Here is a 23,936-nt window from a genome sequence, read left to right as displayed (position 1 = left end):
ATCCCCATTCTCCTCGAGGGCTGGCTGGCTACTGACTTAGTCTCCCTAGATGGAGAGTGTTATTGCATGCTTCAGAACTGTTTGAACATTTCCTTCCTGCTTGCTTATGGAGTTCAGCACATACATGTATTTAAAGGTCATCCTTTTGTATCTCTCCAGTGCAAGTGAGACTAATTACCTACTTCAACTTAGTGAGAACTGAACACCAGCAAACAGGATTCATTCTGCTGCTACTGATTTTTAGATCCAGTAACCAGTCACTTCCTTTTACTGTATTTGAAAATTATTTCATATGTATCACACTGTAAACTAACAGCCTGAATATAGTAATAGCTTAATTTATTTTGCTTTTTTATAACAGGTTTGTGTATAAATGCATTTCAAGATATAATCTTCTAAAGTTACAGATATTCATAATCATTTAGAAATGATAAAAAAGTTGTCAAATACTCATAATTATATAAATTGTCACTCAAATTACAGGAAGCTTAGAAAAGCATTATTGCTGCTTAGTTTGTTTGAATGCTCCTAGCATGCTATTGAGAGCTTTGATAAATCAGGAAGGCTGAAACTTGAAAATGGTCATAGTGTTTAAGTTATGTTACACTTAAATTCATTTAATTAACTATTTTCATAAACATGGTGTTCTTTTGTAAGAAACGTTTAAAAATCATTCATTTCTGTGTTTTACTCTTCAGAAACCAAAAAAAAATTATCCCCACATGCTTCTGTATTTCTCATTCTTTGGTTTTCTCCCAATGCATGTATATAATTATATGTTCATGTTGTCATGGTGATTCAGGACTAGAATTGTGAGACTGTTGTAATCACTTGCCGGATTCTGAAACCCGCTGTTTAACCCAGCTAATTCAGCAATATAATGGTAGCTGGTCAACATATCTTTGCTGTGAATTAGTCTGTTTTTAGGATAGTTTTTAAAAAATATTCTTTTTATCTTCCAGGATTTATTCAATATATAACATTAATATGTGTTATAGGATTTGCGAATGTAGTTCTTCATCTTCTATATTTAAATTTCCTTGTCCCAATTTTTTTCATTCACATTAAAGTCAGATGGAACGGTTCTTTCAAAATGAAGTTACTAGCCTCCTAACACATACTTCATTCAAAAGGGGGTGCGTATAAAAGGGGTGTTCATAAAGCTCCCAGAAAATGTGAATTATGAAAAACTGCATGGATTTCAATTTTCCTTTGCACTGAAATAAATGTATGTTTTAATGCCATATTCCAAGAAGTTTTAAGTACCTTTGTATATATTTTATATTTATATCAGTAATATATGAGTATTTTAAATATTGTAATACACATTAATGTAAAATGTAAAAAAGTATAATTCTCTGCTTTCATATTCCCCTAAACTTAGTACCACAATATAATTAATGACTGTGAATATTGTTCTAGCTTCTTTTGTTTTTACCATATCATGCTTTATATACTGATGGAAGACTTTTTTCAGTCAGTATTCACTGACATCTTGATATCAGTGCATATTCATCTAATACATCATTTGCAACAGCCACATAATGTTATTTTCTACAGTAAAAAATACTCCTGATAAGTCCCCCAGTGCCTGTCCTTTATTTTGCTACCTGTTTTTCAAATAGTAACTTATCATTTTATCAATGGATAGTGGGCACCTATGTTTTTGGATGTCTATATGTGTAAGTGACACCTCAAACTTGATCACCCTGAGCCATGGTATATGCCTGTAGAGGATTGAGTAGTAATCTCCCTAAAACTTCCACCAGACTCTCAGAATATTTGCTTAATTGAAATGAGGATTCTTGAGATACCATTAGTTAGACTGGAACTTGACTGCAAACTGTATTCTTATAAAAGACAGTTGGCCGAGACATACAGAGAGAAGACCACAATGAGGACAGGTTTAGAGGAGGTTGTGGTGTGCTTTTAAATCAGGGAATGCAAATTGTCACAATCAGTCAGCAGTAGGAAGGTGAGAACCATGGAATGAATGGTCGGTAACACTCTCCTGAAGGAAACTGGACTCCTGGCTTCCACAAGTGTGACAGAACAGATTTCTGTTGTTTTAGGTTACCAAGTACACGGTAACCTTGGAAACTAATACAATCCCCATCCTTCCTTAAAGTTCTTCAATGATTCCACTTGCTTTTGGAAAGAATGGCAAGTCTTCTTCACCAAATTCTGAAGGTCATCTGACTGTGTTTCTTCAGCCTGTTTTTGCCCTTCCCCCACTTAACCTCTCTGTTCTGGCTTTCCTAAGTTGCTTGAGGAACCCCACCCATGAGGAGATTATGAACATTTTTGAAGTATGATCTCTGTTAACCCACTCCCAGCTAGCAAATCCTTCATGAATCCTACCCTTGAAGTAACCTTCCTGTTAATTGAAGTTTGATCTTTTTTTAAACACTGGTGCCTATTATATAGGACAAAAATATGTGTGCCCAACACATTGACTAGATTATGAGTGCCTCTGGAATTCATCCTGTGCCTTACTCATATCTCTGTCCACCGTGAGGTGTGATGTAATAATGTTTAGAATAATGAAGATAGTGCATTTTTGTTTTTCTTGGATATATGCCTAACTGAATGGATGACTGTAGTCCATGTGAATGAGATCAATGTCTCTGTAAATATATGTCACAATAATAAACTCTGTGGCATTGAAATTTTTTTCACATCTTCTAAATGTGATTTAAAATTATAAATAACAAAATTAAAATTATAGATGGCATAATACAGAAAATTATGTAAAATCTACAATTTGGTAAACAACTAAAAAACTCACATGAATTGTCACTCACATTGACATAGAAGACAATTCTAGAATCTTGGTGAGTGATCTGATAACCATACAACTTTTTGTTCCAGAGGTGGCTACTGCTACTACTATTACTAGCATGTTGACTTTTGGGAAAATTATGTAGTTTCATTTGAATTTTTCAATTATATATATTTCCTAACTCTGGTTGTTATTGAACTTTGTATAAAAGAAATTATTCTTTATTCTTTAATGACTTCTTCTGTTCAATATTTGTAAGATTTAACAAAGTGGATATATGTAAATGTAGTGTATTGTATGTCTACTATATTGCTATTACAATATCGTACCATACCATTTTTTATATTCCATCACTGGAAATTAGGGCAGATTATAGCTTGAGGTCAAAATGAACAAAATTTCTGTGAACATGCTGGGCATTCATTCTAATGTACATATGAAAAATGGAGCTGAGCCTGTTGATTGGCATTCCCTTTGTCTGGGAATTGGACAAGAACTTGAAAGCTATCAAACCCATGCAGTTCCTGGTGAGTGAAGAGATCATGTCTATAGCTGTGGAAGCTGTGGCTCCCCAGGGCAAGGCTAAGAAGTGCAGGTGAGTAGACAGAGCAGTATCTCCAAGGTTTCCGACCTTGCTTGACCATTCTTCTGCACCTGTCTCCAGTGCATGTAATACTGACCACATCTGTAGACATCTCAGGCTGTAGTTGTAGGTGGGAACCATTGGCTCCTACTATATTTTTAGCCGTTTTGTTTCCTGAACCACTTCATTCACAGAATCAGATAGGACAACATCCCTGGGTGTTGTGGCATGGGCTCTCAGCCCATGCTGGTGGACGACACCTCTCAGCAGAGCTGACTGGTCAATATTTCTCTAACTGCTAGTGCTTTATATATTGAGGGCTTACAGGACTAGGAAGCAGGAAGACTCATGCTAAGGCCTGACTCATGAGGAGTGGTAGGAGAGTCTGTTGTGTTCCCAGGACCAGTGCTGTGCATTTCCACAGTCATGTCATTGCCCCAGGGTGGGGGTGGAGATACAAGGCTCTAGTCATTCCAGCGGGTGATGAAGGTCTGTCTGTTTATCTATTGATCCATACTAAACAAAAAAATAAGTCATCCTTTGTTATCCAGCTATTTTTTGCCTTGTTTTTGTTTTTATTTCTTTTTTATTGTATGTAACTTCTTTATTTTTCTAATCTGGAAAAATTTAGTGAAGTTATGCGTATAATGAGTATTAGGCCCAAGTGCTCAAACCAAGCAACTAGAAAGCATGATTCAGAATCAGACAGCAAGACACATTTGAGTAAGATCAAGGGATGTTTCACTGGCACAAAATAAGGCTGGGGAGGAGCCCTAAAATATGTGGAAGGAGACACTCACCCATTGAGAGGGTGGATTTATCTCTCATGGCTGTGAGGAACAGCTTAAATTTTGGTGACCACATGCGGAACTAATTGAACCACCACTCGGAACCCTGAAAGGGCTTTTGTGTAGTATGCCTATATAGACAGATGGACAGACACACATACACTTTTTGGTGCTTCACATAAACTTAATTGGGGCTTAATCTGAACCTTATGGGTCAGGGAGGAAGTGGTGGTGGTGGTTTTTCTAAATCACCATCCAGGTCACATTCATCATAAACCTAAGCATACAGTTCAAAACCATTAATTATTAAAGCATAACAGGAGAAAATAAAAATGAGTTTAGGCATTATGATGACATTTTAGATACAACACCAATGACAAAATTCATGGAAGAAACAAGTGATAAACTTGAGTTAGTTTAAACTCAAAACTTGCGTTGTGAAAGACACTGTCAAGATAATAAGAAAGATAAGTCAAATATGGGAGAAAATATTTGCAAAAACACATCTGATAAAGCAGTGATAATCTATATGTAATTCTCAGCATTTGAAAATATGTTCATATGCTCAAAATCAGACATCATTAGGGGAATGTAAATTAAAACAGTAAGATACCACAATACACCAACTAGAATGGCCCAGATTAGCAGCATTCTGGCAGCAACAAATACTGATAAAGATGGATCACCAGCACTTTCATTTATTGCTGGTGAGAATGAAGAATTGTACAACTACTTAGGAGGATAATTTGGAAGTTTATTGCAAAAAATGTACACGCTTAATGCCAGCTTTGTGGCATAGTGGGTAATGTTACTTCATGTGACATATCCCATACGGGCACAAGTTTGTGTCTCCATTGCTCCACTTCAATCCAGCTTCTTGCTAAAGACCTGGAAAAGCAGCAGAAGATGGCTTAGCTGTTTGGCTCCCTGCCACCCACATGGTAGGTCCAAATGCAGCTCCTGCCTCTGGCTTTGACCTGGTCCATCAATGGAAAGAGATGACTTTTCTCTTCCTCTCTGTAACTCTCTCAAAATAAGGAAATAATATTTAAAAATAAAAACATATCCTCAACATTGGATCCCACAGTTGATTGCATTTCTCTGGTTGCTAGTGCTGCGGAGAATTTCTCGTATATTTGTTGACTGTGTTTCTTCTTTTGAGACCTGTTTATTTAGATACATTGCCCATTTGTTAACTGGTTTGATTGTTTATTCTTGAGTTTGCTGTTAATATATTCTGGAGGTGAATTCTTTCTTGGATATGCAGATTGCAAGCATATTTTCCTATGTTGTAGAATCTCTATCTCATTGAAACTTTAAATTGATTTGGTTAGCAAGGTCATTTTGATTTTGGTTTCAATTGTAGGGATCTTTTGACTCTTTGATTAAGTTTGTTCCACAGTATTTTAGTATTATTTTTGGCTGCTGTTGAATATGTATTGCTTTCTTCATATTTTCTGCAGATATTTTCTGTACTACCAAGTTTTGTTCTTTATTTAGTGTCCTTCTTTTGCTGAAATTGTTTATTAAGGTGTAGTGGCTTTCTTCTCCTTGGGGCAGGTTTCTTTTTTTTTTTTTAACACATTTTTATTGCATTTCATTTTTTCAAAAATTAATTACATTGCATTATGTGATACATTTTTTATGCACTGGGATTCCCCCCACCTCTCCCCACACCCTCCCCCCACGGCAGATTGCTCCACCTTGTTGCATTTCCATAGTTCAAAATTCAGTTGACATTCTTTCATTGGAGGTTTTGACCAATCATAAAGTCCAGCGTCTTATTGTCCTGGTAAGTTCAATGGCTTCTTGGTGAGACCATCTCTGGTCTGAAGGTAGAGCCGGCAGAGTATCATCCCAGTCAATTAAAAGCCCCAACATAATATTTCCGACCATTTACAACATTGTGGCATTAATTGACATGGTATTGATTAACCAATATGTTAATAGGAAAATGCAGGTTCTCAACCACAACCTGTGACTTCTTCATAGACATTTCAATTTTGGTTTATATTCAACCATGTTCTATACACCTTAAAATGGCTTAGATTGTTATTCAGCTGTCTCATGCCTATTTTAATTTTAGTATTTAGCAGTTTATAGCATTGAAGCAAGTTTTCGCTGAACCTGGCTGTTTTTCAGGTGGTCTAACTCTATAATTCTAACAGGATATATGTCAATAGTTTAGGTGAGCATGTTTAGGAGGGGTGTGCAGAAAAATCTTCCATACCCCAGTGAGGAGTAACTAATCTTCTTGTCCCACCCAGTGAGTTGTAAGTGCATCCCCGCCGACCATTTCCTGTTTCTAAGATTTCCTTGTTGTTCTCTGTCTATCTATTCTAGTTTTGTTTGTTTGTTTGTTTGTTTGTTTTGAGGGGTTTCTGGAGCGCTCCTGATGGTCATTACAAGAGGGGGTGGGGACCCAAAATTGGAAGCAGGCAAGGACCAGAGAAAGCTCCTCTCCCTAGTTCCGAAGGAAGTTTATTGTTCTTCTGTTTCTGCGGACCGCTCAGGGGTCCTGGCTGTCATTCCAATGACCTTGGATCTTGCAAGGCAGAATTTGGGCTTCTTTCATCCCGTGTGGTAGATCCAAATGGGGGTGGGTGACCTCAGAGTTCTTGGTCTCCAAGGGCACTCCATTTCCCCGTGGTCTCCTTGGCAGTAGGGATGTAGTCCTTGGTGCTAATACTGATAGTCCTTGGTGAGGATCTAGGAGTCTTCAGAGTTGGGATAAAAGCCTCCTCCTGTCTGCCTGCTCCACTCTGGGGACCCCTCCCTGCTCTATGCGCATGGCCTCCTGTTAAGAGGTTGTTGGGATTACTCCTGATTCCCCCATTTGCCTTTGTAGTTTTGCTATTGTCTAATGCTAATTCGAGTCTGTTGTCTGTGAGTTACCAGTTATGATCCTGATAGGTTGTATTTCCCATCTTCCTCACACCTTCTAGGGTGATGTAAGATTTCTCTGCTCTCTCTCCCCATTTCCAAGTATCGTGGGGCCTTACAAGTACATTAGGTTTTACAGTTCTTTGATGTAGATCATAAGCAATCTGCCTCATATAATTGGTTACTTCACAATATCTTATTGCATGAGATACAGGCTGTTTGGGGTTGATATAATATTACTGTTTTTCGGATTGACATCATTTCATAACAGCCACATCGATTACAATAACAACAACAACAACAACATCAACAACAAATTGTAGCACCCTGCTAAAATAATGTGCCACTGAGTAAGCAACACATGCTTAACTAAAAGGAAACACAGAAGTCTTTTGGGAAAGGTGATATCATCGTATACTTCATGAGCACTTGATGAATTCTACTAGAGAATAGAGATTATTTGGAAGCAAACAAACTGACATAAAAACATCAAAACATATGAGATACAGCCAAAAGAGCAAACAGACAGTCACCGAAAAAAAAAAAAAAAACCAGTATAGATTGGACTGTTGGAGTTACACTTTCCATGTTGGCCTCCTTATATGAGAGAGAATATATGGTATTTGTTCTTTCGTGATTCACTTGTTTCACTGAGCATAATGGCTTCTAGTTGGAACCACCTGGTTTTAAATAGAATAATATCATTCTTCTTAATGGCTGAATAATATTCCGTAGAGTAGATGTACCACAGTTTCTTTAACCACTCTTCCTTGGACGCACATCTGTTTTGTTTCCATGACTTTGCTATTGTAGATTGTGCTGCTGTAAATATAGGATTACAGATCCCCTTCTCATATGCAGATTTTACTCCTTTTGGGTATATTCCTAAGAGCGGGATTGCTGGGTCATAGGGCAGGTTTATTTGCAATTTTCCAAGCACTCTCCATACTGATTTCCACAGTGGTTGTACTAGCCTACGCTCCCACCAGCAGTGAAGAAGGGTGCCTTTCTCCCCACATCCACTCCAGCAGGTGTTGTTTTTCGAGTTCTGAATGTAGGCCAGTCTCACTGGAGTTAGGTGGTACCTCAAGGTGGTTTTCATTTGTATCTCTCTGATGGCTAGAGAGCCTGAGCATCTTTTCATATGTCTGTTAGCCATTTGAATCTGTTCTTTTGAGAAATGTCTGTTCGTGTCTCTTGCCCATTTTGCTACAGGGTTGGTTTTTTTTACTGTCCCTAGGTTTCTGAAGCTATTTGTAGATTCTGGATATTAGTTCTCTATCACTCGTGTAGAATGCAAAAATTTTCTCCCATTCTGTTGGTTGCTTCTTTACTTTGTTAATTGTTTCCTTTGCTGTACAGAAGCTTTTTAGTTTGATGTAGTCCCATTTGTTCATTTTGGATTTGATTGCCTTTGCTTTAGGTGTCTTTTCTAAGAAGTCTTTCCCTGTTCCTATATCTTGGAGTGTGTTTCCTATGTTTTCCTTTAATAGTTTAATGGTTTCTGTGTGTAGATTTAGGTCCTTGAGCCAGTTAGAGCTGAGTTTTGTATAGTGTGACAGGTGCGGGTCTTGCTTCTTTATTCTGCAAGCTGCTATCCAGTTGTTCCAACAGCATTTGTTGAATAGTCCACGTTTTTTACCTGGATTGTTTTCCGTTTTCTCATCAAAGATTAGGTGACTATACATGTGTGGATTCCCTTCTGGTGTTTCTATTCTGTTCCACTGATGATCTTCTCTGTTTCTGTACCAGTACCAGACTGTTTTGATAACCACTGCTCTGTAGTATGTCTTGAGGTCTGGAATTGTGATTCCTGCAGTTTGATTTCTATTTTTCAGGACAGCTTTAGCTATTCATGGTCTTTTGTGATTCCAGATGAACTTCTGTATCATCTTTTCTATTTCTGAGAAGAATGTTGCTGGGATTTTGATTGGGATTGCGTTGAATCTATATATTGCTTTCGGTAATGTGGCCATTTTGATAATGTTGATTCTGCCAATCCAAGAACATGGTAAGGTTTTCCATTTTTCAAGGTCTTCTTCTATTTCTTTTTTAAATGATTTATAGTTTTCATCATAGAGGTCTTTCACATCTTTAGTTAGCTTAATTCCTGGGTATTTAAGATTCCTTTCCTCTATTTTAAATGGAACTATACTTACAATCTCTTTCTCAGCAGTGAAATTATTGGTGTACACTAGTGCCATCGATTTGTGTTCATTAATTTTGTATCTTGCTACCCTGCCAAAGTCTCTTATGAGTTCTAGAAGTCTCTTGACTGAGTCTTTTGGTTCTCCTATGTAGAGAATCATATCATCTGCGAATAGCGATAATTTCAATTCCTCATTTCCAATTTGTATTCCTTTGATTGCTTTTTCTTGTCTAATAGCTCTGGCAAGGACTTCCAAAACTATATTGAAGAGTAGCGGTGAGAGTGGACATCCCTGTCTAGTTCCAGATTTTAGCGGGAAGGCTTCCAATCTTTCCTCATTTAGTATGATACTGGCATTGGGTTTATCGTAAATTGCTTTGATTGTGTTATAGAATGTTCCTTCTATGCCTATCTTGTTTAGGGTTTTTAACATGAAGTGGTGTCGGATTTTATCAAATGCTTTCTCTGCATCAATTGAGAGGATCATATGGTTTTTATTTAATTTGTTGATGTGATGTATCACATTTATTGTTTTGCGAATGTTGAGCCATCCCTGCATGCCTGGGATGAATCCCACCTGGTCCGGGTGAATGATCTGCCTGATGTGTTGTTGGATCCTGTTGGCTAGTATTTTATTTAAGATCTTTGCATCTATGTTCATCAAGGATATCGGACTGTAGTTCTCTTTTTCTGTTGTTTCTCTCTCTGGCTTTGGTATTAAAGTGATATTAGCTTCATAGAAAGAGCTTGGAAGGATTGCCTGTTTTTCTATTGTTTGAAAAAGCTTGTGTAAGATTGGGGTTAGTTCCTCCTTAAATGTTTGGTAGAATTCAGCAGTGAAGCCATCTGGTCCCGGGCTTTTCTTGGTTGGGAGGGCTTTAATTACTGATTCAATCTCAGTATATGTTATTGGGCTGTTTAGATTGTTAATTGCTTCTTGACTCAATTTTGGTGGATTGTATGTGTTCAAAAATCTATCCATCTCCTCTAGGTTTTCTGATTTGCTCGCATATAGTTGCTTGTAATAGTTCCTGATGATTCTTTGTATTTCTGAGGTATCTGTTGTTATATCTCCTTTCTCATCTCTGATACTATTGATGTATATTTTCTCTCTCCTTTTTTAAATTAGTCGAGCTAGTGGGGAGTCTATTTTGTTGATTTTCTCAAAGAACCAGCTCTTTGATTGATTGATCTTGTGTATAGTCCTCTTGGTCTCTATTTGGTTTATTTCCTCCCTTATTTTGATGATTTCTTTTTTCCTACTAATCTTGGGATTGCTTTGTTGTTGTGTTTCTAGTTCCTTCAACTGTAAGATTAGCTGATTTACTTGGTGCTTTTCTTGTTTCTTGACATAAGCACTGATTGAAATGAACTTTCCTCTCAGCACCGCCTTGATTGTGTCCCATAAGTTTTAATAAGTTGTGTTGATGCCTTCATTTGTTTCAAGCAATTTTTTAATTTCCCCTTTGATTTCCTCTCTAACCCATTGCTTATTTAGTAACATATTATTCATCCTCCATATGTTTGTAAGTCTTCTTTGGTGTTTTGACTTCTTGTTCTCAAGCTTCACTCCTTGGTGGTCTGAGAAGATGCATGGTATGATTTCCATTTTTTTTAAATTTGCTGAGGCTTGTTTTATGGCCTATAATATGATCAATTCTGGAGAAAGTTCCATGTACTGATGAAAAAAAGGTGTCTTCTCTGTAGGATGAAAGGTTCGATAGATGTCAACTAAGTCCATTTGCTCTAGAGTTTGGGTGAGCTCTATCGTTTCTTTGCTGAGTTTCTGGTTTTTTGATCTGTCCATTTGTGTTAATGGGGTATTAAGGTCTCCCACTATGATCGTATTGGAGTCTATTTCTCCCTTTAAGCCCATTAATATTTGTTTCACGTAGCTAGATGCTTTGGCATTTGGAGCGTAAACATTTATTATGCTGATCTCTTCCTGCTGGAGGCTTCCTTTGATCATTATGTGGTATCCTTCTTGGTCTCTTTTGATGCTCTTCACATCAAAGTCTATGTCATCTGATATAAGAATGGCTACACCTGCTCGTCTTTCCTTACCATTTGTTTGGAATATCTTTTTCCATCCTTTCACTTTCAGTTTTTTCTGATCTTTGTTGGTGAGATGCGTCTGCTGTAAGCAGCAGATAGTTGGGTTTTGTTTTTTGATCCAATCCTCTAATCTGTGGCGTTTGACCTATGAGTTTAAGCCATTTACATTCAGCGTTATTATGGATAGGGGGCAGTTTGGTCCTGTCATTTTGGCGATGTGTTGTTCTATGATTGGGTCTTCTGTTAGCCTTTTAGTGGGATGTTCTCCACATTTGCCTTTGTTTTTGGTGGTTGCTATTTCTTTTTTCTTTCATGGGAACATCCTTGAGTATCATTTGTAGGGCAGGTTTAGATGAGACAAAATCTTGAAGTTTTTCTTTATTGTGGAAGAATTTTATTTCATTTTCAAAGACAAAGGAGAGCTTTGCAGGGTAAGTTATTCTGGGCTGAAAATTTTTCTCTTTTAGAATCTGGAATATGTCACTCCAGTCTCTTCTGGCCTGTAGTGTTTCCTCTGAAAGGTCAGCTGTGAGTTTGATTGGGGTTCCCCTATATGACACCTAATTTTTTTCTCGTGCACATTTAAGGATTTTTTCTTTTTGTTCAACTAAAGAGAGCTTGATTATCATGTGTCGTGATGAAGTTCGTTTTTGGTCAACTCTGTTGGGAGTTCTGTAGCCCTCCTGTATATTACTTTCTAATTCTTTGCTCAGATTAGGGAAGTTTTCCTGTATTATTTCACTGAATACGCCTCTAATCCCAGCTTCTCTTTCTGCCCCTTCTGGAACTCCCATAACTCTTACGTAAGACCTTTTAATTATATCTTTTACTTCTTGGATACTTTTTTTAGCTTGACCTAGCTCTGCTTCCAGCTTTTTGCTTGTTTCTTCATGGTGACAGGAACTATCTTCTAATTCTGAAATTCTTTCTTCTGCCTCATTCATTCTGTTGTTGAGACTCTCCACTGTATTTTTAATTTGCTCTACTGTGTTCTTCATTTCTGATATATCAGCCTTAATTTGATGTATTACTGCTATTTCTTCTTTGAACTCTTGTTTGTGCTTCTCATTGTTGACCAGCAACGTTGCAATGAGTTTTCTGAGTTCTTTGTCCCCCATTTTCTCAATGTCTTCCTCATTTAACTCTGGGAGTGGGCGAAGCTTTTGCTCCTTTGTTGGAGAGACTTCAGTAACATTCATAGTGCTTTTGTCTTGTCTTTTACCTTTTGTAGTTGCCAATCTGGTTGACGAAATCATCTCTATGATGTATTACCTACAGGTCTATAAGTTGATTTTTATGTTCAGTGCCCTGGATTTGGCGAACACAGCTGACCTGAATAATTGCTTCGTCCGTGGCACTGATTTTGTAAGCAGCACTGAGCTTTTCACCCCCTGCTGGCCAATAAGTCTAAGTACCTCCTGGGGTTATTTTGGGTGGAGTTGGAGGCGTGCCTTTTCGGTGCTGTTTTTTCTGTGGAGACTGTGCAGTGCTCTAAGATGGAGGTATTTTTGTCCCCAGGTCAGTCCTCGGGCGATTCAGCTGACCTCCCTTCAGTGTAACAGTGTCTGGTCCCGGTCCCGTGACACTGTTATCTGAGAGTTGCTGAATTAGCGCATGCGCAGTTTGCCACTCCTCCTCTTGCAATTTATCAGTGTTTGGAGCACTTGCCTCAGTGTCCAAGATGGCGCCTTGTATGGGGCACCAGTAAAGATCAGGGGGCTGTCGCCATCAGCTCCAGGGACCACACAGACCCCACAGGCTACAAGGCTGTTGCCGTGTGCTCAGCTCTGTGCAATTAACCAGCAACACACCCACTCTGGATCTCCACTTGGGGTCCACACTTGCTGCCCTGCCACCCGATATGGCACCAGGTGGAGAAGAGTGGCTGCTGGCTTTCAGTTCCAGGAACCACACAGACCCTGCAGGGAGCAAAGCTGGTGCTCCCCTCCACCCTTGGATCAGTTCCGTATGAACAGTCAGAAAGGGGCCTGTGTGTTGCTCTGTCAACTCCATCTTCTGCCTCTCCACACAAGATGGCGCCCTGAGTCCCCAACTCTCTCCGCCTGCAGCTGGTCCCAGTCACTCAGCTTGTCTGTCCGCTCCCAGACCACATTCACTTTCCTAGCTCCCCACGCGGACACAGGCTCTCACCTGGCGGTCACAACGTCTGTGTGGAGGCCACGGCTGGATGTTTGGCTGGCGCTGGAAACGGATTGCTGGAGCCTGGATCACTGGAGACTGGATCGTCGGAGACCAGATCACTGGGGTCTGAGTTGCTGCTCGCCGACTGCTGGTGGGTTTTTCGATCCACTACAACACTGCTGTCTCATTTCTGCAGCTTCCCTGTGTCCAGGGGGGTTCCTGGTACCCCCTGCTTACTGCCTGAGCCCTACTTTTCCCCTCTAATCTACTTATTGTACTTCTCCCTGCCTAAAGATTCTCCGCCTTATCAAACGTGTCTGTATTCTATGCCGCTATCTTGGTTCCTGAGGGGCAGGTTTCTAAGCTGTGTCACCTACAGGTCTACAGTTCGATTTTACTTATTGCAGTTGGCACTTGGCTCTTTGTTTACAGTCATTTGTGCCACTCCCTCCAGCAAGTTCAAGGTCTGGATTTTTATGTGAGATTTCCACCATGGTCTCCATAGTTCTGGCTCCTGGCTCACCAGTCTCCACCTCCTGTGATACCATGCTGAGGCTGCACTGCTGTCTGTACAAACTTTCTCCCACTTTCAGTTGGACCAGGTCCCAGGATTAGGGAGACACCAGGTGTCCTATATACCTAGGTTGTTTTTGGTGATAATCTTGCCAGAACCTGTTGGCCATTAGGTCTGAGGGCCCACATGCACCTATTTTGACTCATATGATGCCAAAGTCAGTATTATTTTGCTGCGGGACCAGTGCAACGCACTGAGCTCAGTCAGTTCTTGTGAACTCAGCGCATGCGCAGCTCACTGTTGTCCCTGCAGTGCTGAAGCTTTTGCCACAGTGTACAAAATGGTGCCTGATGTGCCCCTACTAGAGTTCTTGATCTGCTAGCTGTCAGGTCTGAGGGCTACCCACACCTGTCTTGGGTGGAACCTGTAGAATGCCACGTTGATGCAGTTCACTGAGTCAGAAATGTGTTCACTCCCAACTCAGATATCTCAGTACTTTGCCTTGTCTTTGCCTCTTAAAACAAAATGGTGCCTGATTTGGCTCTTGGGGGATGGTCTGTGAAATCCACCCTGTTCCCGCACTGCCATCTGGGACCGGCTGCTCTGTCTCTGGTCCTGGTTAAATCAAACAGACCAGCAGGACAGGCAGTTCTTTGTCTGGGTTCACCTCTGGAGTTCCCAGTGAAAGTCTCTTCGCACCTGGTTGTGTAGTTCTGGCTGCTGGTGGAGTTCAGATGGCCATTGTCTGATTGCCGCTGGGGTATCAGTCGCTGCAACACCACACTGTTGTGTCCGCTGCTTTCCTGTGTCTGTCAGTCTCCAGGTATCCCTGTGCTGTTGTTCTGTCCTCTCCTATTTCCTGGAACGTGTCCTCTCTGCTTCATCCTGGTTAAATGTTTTTCCGTCCATTTAAACGTGCCCTTACCCTATTCCGCCATCTTGATTCTCCTCTAGCATGTTTTGAAATGTGGTGCCACCAGTTCTTTCTTCTTATTCAAGATTGCTTTGGGCCCAGCGGCGTGGCCTAGTGGCTAAAGTCCTCACCTTGAAAGCCCCGGGATCCCATATGGGTGCCCGTTCTAATCCCGGCAGCTCTACTTTTCATCCAGCTCCCTGCTTGTGGCCTGGGAAAGCAGTTGAGGATGGCCCAATGCATTGGGACTCTGCACCTGGGGGGGGGACCCAGAAGAGGTTCCTGGTTCCCGGCTTTGGATCGGCGCACACCGGCCCGTTGTGGCTCACTTGGGGAGTGAATCATCGGATGGAAGATCTTCCTCTCTGTCTCTCCTCCTCTCTGTGTATATCTTACTGTAATAAAAAATGAATAAATCTTTAAAAAAAGAGATTGCTTTGACTAGTTGATATTTTTGTGATTTAATTTGAATTTTAGGATATTTTTCTATTTTTGTGAAAATGTCTGGAATTTTGATGGCAACTGCACTAAATCTGTAACTGTGTTATCTGTACTTAAATGACATTATTTTTCCAAATGATAATCAGTGATATGTTCTTCATTTGTTTATATCTTCCTCAATTTTTAACACTGTTCTATTGTTTTTAATTATATATATATATACATATATATATATATATATATATATACACATTTATTATAATTGACTAAATGTAATCCTAGAAATTTTTTAGTGGGATTTTCTCCATTTCTTTTTCAGAAAATCCTGTTAATATAGAAGCTTTAAAAATATATTTACTTATTTATATACTTTTTAGAAAAGCAGTTTTGTAGAGAGAAAGAGAGAAAGATCTTCCAGCCACTGGTTCACTCCCCATGTGGCGGCAATGGCAAGAACTGAGCCAGGCCAATCCAAACCCAGCATCCAGGAGGCTATTCTAGGTCTAATACATGGTGTAGGGCCCCACGGCTTAGGGCCAGCCTCCACTGCCCTCCCAAGCCACAGGCAGAGAGTTGGATAGGAAGTGGAGCAGCTGGGACACAAATTGGTGCTCAGAAGGCATCCTGATGCAGGTAAGTGAGAATTCATCCACTAGGCTATCATGCTGGGCCCAATATATTAGTTTTTAGGCAGCTGATTTGTATCCTTTACCTTTATTATATTTTGTTAATTGTAAATATTTCCTGTGGTATCCTTTAGGGTTTTTTCTATATGTAAGAGCACACACACATACACACACACACATAAACACACACACGTCATGTCACTTTCAAATAGAAACATTAATTTCCATTTTCTGTACCTTTTATTCTTCTCTTTCCTAACTGCTCTGACTAGAACTTCTAGTTACTATGTCAAACATAAATAGTAAGAGTGAGCAGTCGAACCCAGGGTGGTAGCCTATTGGTTAAAGTCTTCGCCTTGCTCACATTGGGATCTCATGTGGGTGCTGTTTCTAATCCCAGCAAACCTGCTTTCCATCCAGCTCTCTGCTTGTGGTCTGGGAAAGCAGTTAAGGACAGAAGGACAGCCCAAAGCCTTGGGACCCTGCATCATATGGGAGACCCACAAGAAGCTCCTGGATCCTGGTTTTGGGTTGATTTAGCTCCTGCAGTCGCAGCCACTTGGGGAGTGACTCAGTGGACAGAAGATCTTCCTCTCTGTCTTTGCTCCTGTCTGTATATCTGAATTTCTAATGAAAATAAATAAATCATTAAAAAATAATGGAGCACCCTTGCTTTGTTCCTGATCCTAGACAAAAACCCTTCAGTATTTCATCTTGGATGTGATATTTAGTTGTAAATTTTTCATATATGACTCTTACCATTTTTGGGTGATTTCATTCTATTCCCTTTTTCATTGAGAATTTTTTTGTTCATTTTTATTTTTATTTTTACCATTAAGTACTATAGAGTTTTTTCAGCTTTTTCTTCCCCTTCATTTACTGAGTCCAGCAGATGATCTTTATCCCTTATTCTGTTACTGTGGTATAGCACATAAATTGATTTATTTCATTTATTTTTTATTTTTGATGATGTTTACATAGATGATCAGGGTGGGAAGGGTTGAGGATCAGGGCATATTGGATGAGACCACTGTTTACACATTTTCTTTATCTTCTTCCTGTATATGGGGGAGAGGGGGATATGAGAGGAGAAACCATGCCCAGTCTCCCAACTGTTACATCATCCTGGGGTTTGGGGAACTGCCATCCATTGTCATCCCAGGTCCCCATTGTGGAGCATATTCTGAGGTTTCTGCTCATGTGGTTTTGGTAATTTTGAGATTCTGCTGCTATGGCCACTTTAAGAATGTGGAAGTCCTTCCAAAGTTGATTGGCTGATATTGTCCTCCTCTTCGTCTCCATTGGCCCAGAAATTTGCCGTCAAACTTCTCAGGGGTAGTTGATCAGTTTGTCCTCCATCCTCAGCAAACCAATGGGTGCTGTGGCCTAGCCCAGCCCTGCCTAACACATACTTGGTCCTCATGTACCATAGGGAGAGCTGCAGTCCAGTCAGAGACCCCCAATAATCCCAGTTGGACTGGCACCCAGCTCTAGTTCCTGTGCCTGTCAGCATGTGCAGTGGACAGGTCCAGTCTGCCCCATATACCATTGAGATCTTGTATATTTCATTGGGATTGGAGCCTAATTTGATCTGATCAACCAACTCCATCTTCCAACCCACACTCAACCCAGTGGGAGCCACAACCTCTCCAGCCAGGCCAGTGCCCTAGTCCTCGTTCTTATACTCACCAGTGAGAGTCGTAGCCCATAAGAGAGTGGCTACAACCTCCCCCTAGACTCACTCACTATCCTGGATATTGTATTCTCCCGGTGGTTCTGCAGTCTAACTGCACAGAAATGCCCTTAGTCCCAGCACTTGCTAGTTGTTGCTGTGGGCAAAGCCAAAACCCGCCTGTGTATACAATTGGTTACCCCAGCCTGGCTCTCCCCTAAGTCAGTTCACATGTGGGCCGACAGGTGTTGTACCCCTGTCCATCCTGGTCTGCCCCAAGCTCCAGCTGTCATACTCACCAACATGAGCAGTGGCCCAGCAACAAAGTCTCCACTACTCCCCTGCCAGGCTCACCCCCAATCCCTGTCTTGCATGTGCTGGTGGGTGTGGCAGCCCAGTGTGACATTTGCAAATCCACCTTGGCATTTGCTGGTGGATGCTGTAGCCTGGCCTGGTCTGGTCTGCCCCTGTTCCAGCTTATGCTGGCTGGAGCTGCCACCCCACCCAGTGCTGCCAACTCCCAGTCCTGGACCTAATGTGAACTGGTTGGTGATGTGGCCAGACCCAGCCTGTCCTGCACCCCATCATGGTTCTCAGATCTGCCACTGGGTTTTATGAACTGGCCCATAGCTGAGACACATGCATGCCAGCAGGTGCTATAACCTGGTTTGCTCCTTTCTTTGGTTCTTGTGTTCATCTGCAGGGACTGTGGCTTGACAAAGGAGTTCCCCAAGCTCCTCTGTCTTGTCTTTCAGTTGCAGATCTCACACACACTGGCTGGTCCTTGGCCTGGGCTGACTTATTTCACCTTCTGTACTGGCATAAGAGTAGCCTTGCCCAGCAGACCCATACCCTATCCAAATGTTGCTTTTGGGTGTTACAGTCCAGCCACACCTAGTTCATGTGCTGATGCAGCTCTCATGTGGCCCAGTGGGAGCAGAAACTTTGTCCATCCTGTTCTATACCCACTCTGGCTCTCATGAACACCAGTGGATGTTGGAGTTTTGCCAAGTCTGGCGTCCCTCAGTTCCTATCCATGCCCATGATGAGGGAGACAACAGCCATGTCCAGAACAAACTGCAGCCCCCATTCTGTCCCTCGTGCTCACCGGTGGGAACCACAATCTAGCCAGGGCATTGCCTTAGGTCCCCAACAAGGCCTATTGCCAGCCACAGATATTGCACATGCCAGTGGTTGCTCTGACCCAGCTCTGCATAGCCCATTTCCTGTCTTGACCTTTGCCATTGAATGATGCAGCCTGGCCTGACCCAAACCACCCTCAGTCCCAGCTTTTGCTTGCAAGTGCTATAGCCTGTCCCTGCCCATTGAGCTCTCATCCCTGGCTTATGCAAGCCAGCAGGTGTGATAGCCTAACTTGGCATGCATCGCATTCCAGCCTGGCTCCTGCACTTGCCAGTGTACTAAGGCTGGCATGGCCTGGCCTGGCTCAGTTCACCCCCTTCCAAAATCACTCCACACACTTGCGGGCAGGTAGAGCTCCCTGTCTGGCCAACACACAGGCCTGAATCACATGCTCACCACCAGCAATGGCCCATCATGGGAGTTTTCTTGGTTCCCCAACCAGATCCACTCCCAGACCTGGAGCTTACCCCTTACCGGTCATAGGCTACCCCCTTCGTCCTGCATATGTATGAGAATTGGATGTTGTGGCATGGCCCGTCCCACACCATATTCTTGGGTGTGTTTGTGGGTGCTGCAGCCTAGACCAATCCAGCCTGTACATAACCCCAATACCCATGAGTATTGGGGGGTTCCATGGTCATGCTTGTCACCACTCCCAGCTCCAAGCGAGCCAACTGTAATTGCAGATTACAGAAGATTTGCCTGGTGATATTTAAAAATATATATATATATCAAACCAGCTTTGTATCCAAATGATAGGGGCTATGTAATTATGGGTTGTGATCCTTTTAAATATTTTATTGAAGGTTCCAATATATTTAACAGGAATTTTTGCCTCTAATAGTTGAGTTTTGAAGTGTTCTTTTGCTCTGATTTCTGTCAGACTTCCAAAAGGATTGATGTTTCTTCCTCAGCTGTTTTGTTAAGCTTACTAGTGAACTCACCTCATCTTGGACACTTCCTCATAGGGAAGCTGTTGCTACTAATTGCTCTCCATGGTGGTTAGTAGGTCTGCTCAAGCTTTGTACATCCTCATGATTTAGGACTGCTAGGCTGCGGGCTGCACGTTTGTTTGATTTTCTCTATTTATTCTAGGGACTCCAACTGGTTGGCACTCATTTTCCACTTTTTATGATCCTTTGTTTTCCTGTCAGTTTTACCACCATTACTTTCTGATTTTATTTTAGTCTTTTTGTTTGTTTGTTTATAAAGGTAACATTGTGGATTTTTGTGTATGTTTTCAAATAAATTAATTTTAGTTTTATTGATTTTTTTCCTGTTTTGTTCATGTCTACTTCAGTCTTTCATATTTCCTCCATTTCTTATTTTGGGCTTAGTTCACCTTTTTTTTTTTCAAGTTTCCTGATAGTTGAAGTTAGCTGACATATTTAAGATCTATCTTCATTTTAAATGTGTTTTCACTATGAGATTTCCTTTTAACATGGATTTTTATTGTATCCTATTAGATATGAGTTGGAGTACTTCAATTTTTTGTGGAGTATTTTCACATTTTTAAAAAATTCATGCATGATGAAAAGATGTGTGTTTTATATGTTCAGTTTTAGGAACATTGTGGTACTTCCCAAGTCTACCCGCTACTCCTGGAGCACTGTGGTACTTCCCAGCTCCACCTTTCCTCCTGTGCATGCTACCTTTCTTCCTTCTCTTACCTTTCTTGTTTTTTCTTTTTAATATTTACAGTGACATTTTCAGCCTATTGTATTATCACAAGTTTAATCTTCCACTAAGTAAGGGAATCAACAAATAGTATGTAGGAAATAACAACTGCTCTTCAAGAATATAGACTAGAGCTATAAAAACACTGAAATCCAAAAATGTCAATTTTGCATATATACTTTTTTGGTACTCCAGATATTAGTTATCATAAATCAGGGCAAACATATTCTGTTTTTAAATTTTTACTAGACTATTTTGCTAAGCATAATAATTTCTGTTTGAATCCATTTTATTATATAAGACAGGATTTCATTCTTTATAGCTGAGCAATATTTCATAGTGCATATATATTTCTTAAATGTATTTAAGTGTTTATTTTCCAATTTTAATGTTTAATTCTTTTTATCAAATTCAATATGATTTATATACAATTCTAAGAATATATGTACTCTCTCCTGTCTCCAATCATTCTTTTTTCTCCATTCTCACTGTCTTTAAAAGAAAATTATTTTAAAGATTTACTCACTCTTATTGGGAACACAGATTTACAGAAAGAAGGAGAGACAGCGAAAGAGCATCTGTCCACTGGTTCACTCCTCAAGTGGCTACAATGGCTGGAGTTGAGCTGAGCTGAAGCCAAGAGCTTGTTCCAGGTCAACCATTTGGGTGCAGAGTCCCGAGGCTTTGGGCCATCCTGTACTGCTTTCCCAGGCCACAGGCAGGAAGATAGATGGGAAGTGGAGTAACTGGCACATGAACTGGTGCCCACATGGGATACCAGCGCATGCAAGCAAAGATTTAGCTACTGAACTATCCAGCCAGGCCCTTTCTCATTTTTGGAAAGCATTTTAAATTTACACCATAGTAAAAAGGGTTAATACTTCATAAATAAGATTAACAAGTAAAAAGCAGAAGCATTAGTGGGAATATAGAAAATGGCTATAAATAATAATTGAATAGGAAAATGACCATTCACTAATTTTAAAAATTTTATTTTTGATATTATTAGCGTAGCTGAGAGGGATGCATGCCCAGACGGCCTTCGATTAGGGTGAAGAGTGTTGAGGCATGGAAGAAGAATATTTCAGTATTTTTTCTCCTGTGTCCACTGCAAGTGGAAAGGAGTTGCTCATTGCTGTGACTGCACCAGCACTCAGGAGAAGGGGATGGTCCTTTGAGTACACCTTGGAGACCCTGATGTGGGGAAGATTGTGTTGAGTGTGCTACATAGTGGCTTTGATAGTTCTGGGACGTAGTAGGCTTCCTTGCACCAGGGTTGAGAAAATCTCTCCAACATCTATTGGCTGACCAAGCTCACCTTCATGCATCCAAAGTCCAAGGAAAATGTTGCAAAGCTTAGCCAGGGGAATTGTCCAGCCTCTGATCTGGACAATTCTGGACAGCCTCTGATCACATAGATTGTGATTTTCTCTGTGCTGGCGTTTAAGTCCAGTGGCCTTGTTGGAAAATCCCCCAAGAAATCTTGCATTGAATGACCTCGGACTTGACCCTTGTGTGTGCTAGCAGTGCAGAGTCAAGTTTGATCTGTTATATGCCCCAGGTAATGCCATGTACTGGTGGATGTAACTGCCTAGTCAGTTCTGCCATCGACTCCATCTTTCATGTGAATTGTAGCTCATCCCACCACAGGCCTGGGCTTCACACACACCAGCAGGTGCTGTAGGCTACTTGGGGTAACTCATAATAAATCCCGGCTGACCTTTTCTGGTTAAAGTTTTTGCATGTGCTGGCATATACTGCCATGTTGCCAGGTGTGTAAAGCATCTGGCTCTTGTACACACCCATGGGGGCTGCATCTTAGCTCAGCCAACCCACCCTTAGACCCAACTCACACACATGTTGATGGGTGCTATTGCCTTGAGGTGCGTGACCCACCCCCAGCTCTGCCTCTCATACTCACCCATAGGAGCTGTAGTCAAGCAGGGGAGTGCTCACAGTTTCTCTCTCAGACCCATTCCCAGCCTCAGATCTTGTGTGTGCTGGTGGGTGTTGTGGTCCAGGCTGACATGGCTTGCACCAATTTCAGCTCTCACCGGTGGGTGTGACATTAGCTCAGCTTGGCCCAACCTCCAGACTTGTTTTTTTCTTTCTTTTTTTTTTTTTAAGATTTATTTATTTATATTTTTACAAAGTCAGATATACAGAGAGGATGAGATGTAACTGGGTAGGTAAGAAAGCCTAGCCCAGCCTGTCCCACATCCATCCTATTTCTCATGAGCATCAGTTGGTGCTGGAGCCTAACCTAGTGTGGTCTGCCTCCAGACCCAAACCTCATGCGTGCTGTTGGATGCTGACGGGTGCTGCAGCCTTGCCTATCCTAGTCTACCCACATTCCTTTCTCTTCCACTCACTAGTGGGAGCTACAGTCTCTCAGGGAGTCTCCAAAGTTTCCCTATCAGGCTGGTTCCAACTGCCAGATCTTGCACATGCTGTTAGGTGCTTCAACCCAACCTGGTACTTCCTATCCTCAGTCTTGGCTCTTGCTTACAGCCTAACCCAACTGGGCACTGCCCACACCGTGTCTTGGCTTTTATGCATGTCAACGGGTACTGCAGCCTGACACTGCACCTGGTCTGCCCCAGATCTGGTGCATACAAATGCTGATGAATGCTGCAGCCTTGCGGGACCTGTCCACAGCCCTGTCTAGTACGCTCTCTAATGTGAGCTGTGGTGTTGCAGAGGAGTTTCCCACAGTCTCCTACCAGACCTGTTCCTAGTCCTTGATCTCACACATGCCGGTGGGTGCTGTAGCACTTCTTGGCATTATGTATTCTTAGTCCTGGCCTTTGCATGTGCCTGTGAGTGCTTCAACCTGACCCAGCCTGACCTCCTTCCATTCCTGGCTCCTGTGAGTGTCAGGTGAGTTCTATGATCCAGCCTGGCTTAGCTGGTCACACCTCCAGCTTTCTGTGCAAACTGACAGGTTCTGCAGTCCCACAGAGGTGAACCCACAAGCCGTCTACCCAACCCTGAATCTGCCCTCAAATCTAGTTCTTTTGTAGTCTGGAGGGTGCTGTGGCCCAGCCTAACATGGCCTACCAGTTTCTCTGGCACTTGTGGGTGGGTACTGCAGCCTCACCCAGCCAGTCATGCCCCTTACTCCAACTTTAGTGTGTAACTACAGGCTATGGGAGATGCTATTCAGCCCAGCCTATGTGGACAGGTCTCCCATGTGGAGAGGTGGCTTAGCCTGACCCAAACATACCCTCTTTTTCCTCCTCTAAATTGCTGCATCTCAGCTGTCTTGCCTACCTATGGGTACATTGGCCCAGTCTGTGGAAGTACCTAGAAGTCATTTCTGCCCTAGCAAGCATGTCCTCAATTGCTCCCACTCCAATTCATCTCCAGATTCTCTGTTCTGGGCAATCTGTATCCCTTATGCCTGGGCTTGGGTGCTGTGTCCCACCCTGTTGCTCGCCTTCTTCTAAATGCATCTTTTTTTTTTTTTAATTAAAAAATAGAATAGACAACACTGGTTTAGTTAGCAAATTTTGCATTAACCAGGCCAAGAATGCCTGCCAATTATTGGCTGTTTTTCTCCTAACAG

At 41.5% G+C, this 23,936-nt stretch overlaps 1 long non-coding RNA gene across 1 annotated transcript in view; it reads left to right on the top strand.

Moving 5' to 3' along the window:
- The first annotated feature begins 3,142 nt into the window (after nt 1–3,142).
- The window catches only part of LOC105942150 (uncharacterized), a 665,512-nt gene continuing 644,718 nt past the window's right edge, over nt 3,143–23,936 (top strand). Inside the window, exon 1 of the long non-coding RNA XR_009245186.1 lies at nt 3,143–3,377. This is a non-coding gene — a long non-coding RNA (uncharacterized LOC105942150). The remainder of the gene's footprint in view (nt 3,378–23,936) is intronic.

This window comes from Ochotona princeps, chromosome 3 (genome assembly GCF_030435755.1).
Source record: "Ochotona princeps isolate mOchPri1 chromosome 3, mOchPri1.hap1, whole genome shotgun sequence".
NCBI lineage: Eukaryota > Metazoa > Chordata > Mammalia > Lagomorpha > Ochotonidae > Ochotona > Ochotona princeps.
The sequence above is the reverse complement of the archived record's forward strand: the minus strand, read 5'-3'. Positions and strand labels throughout refer to the sequence as shown.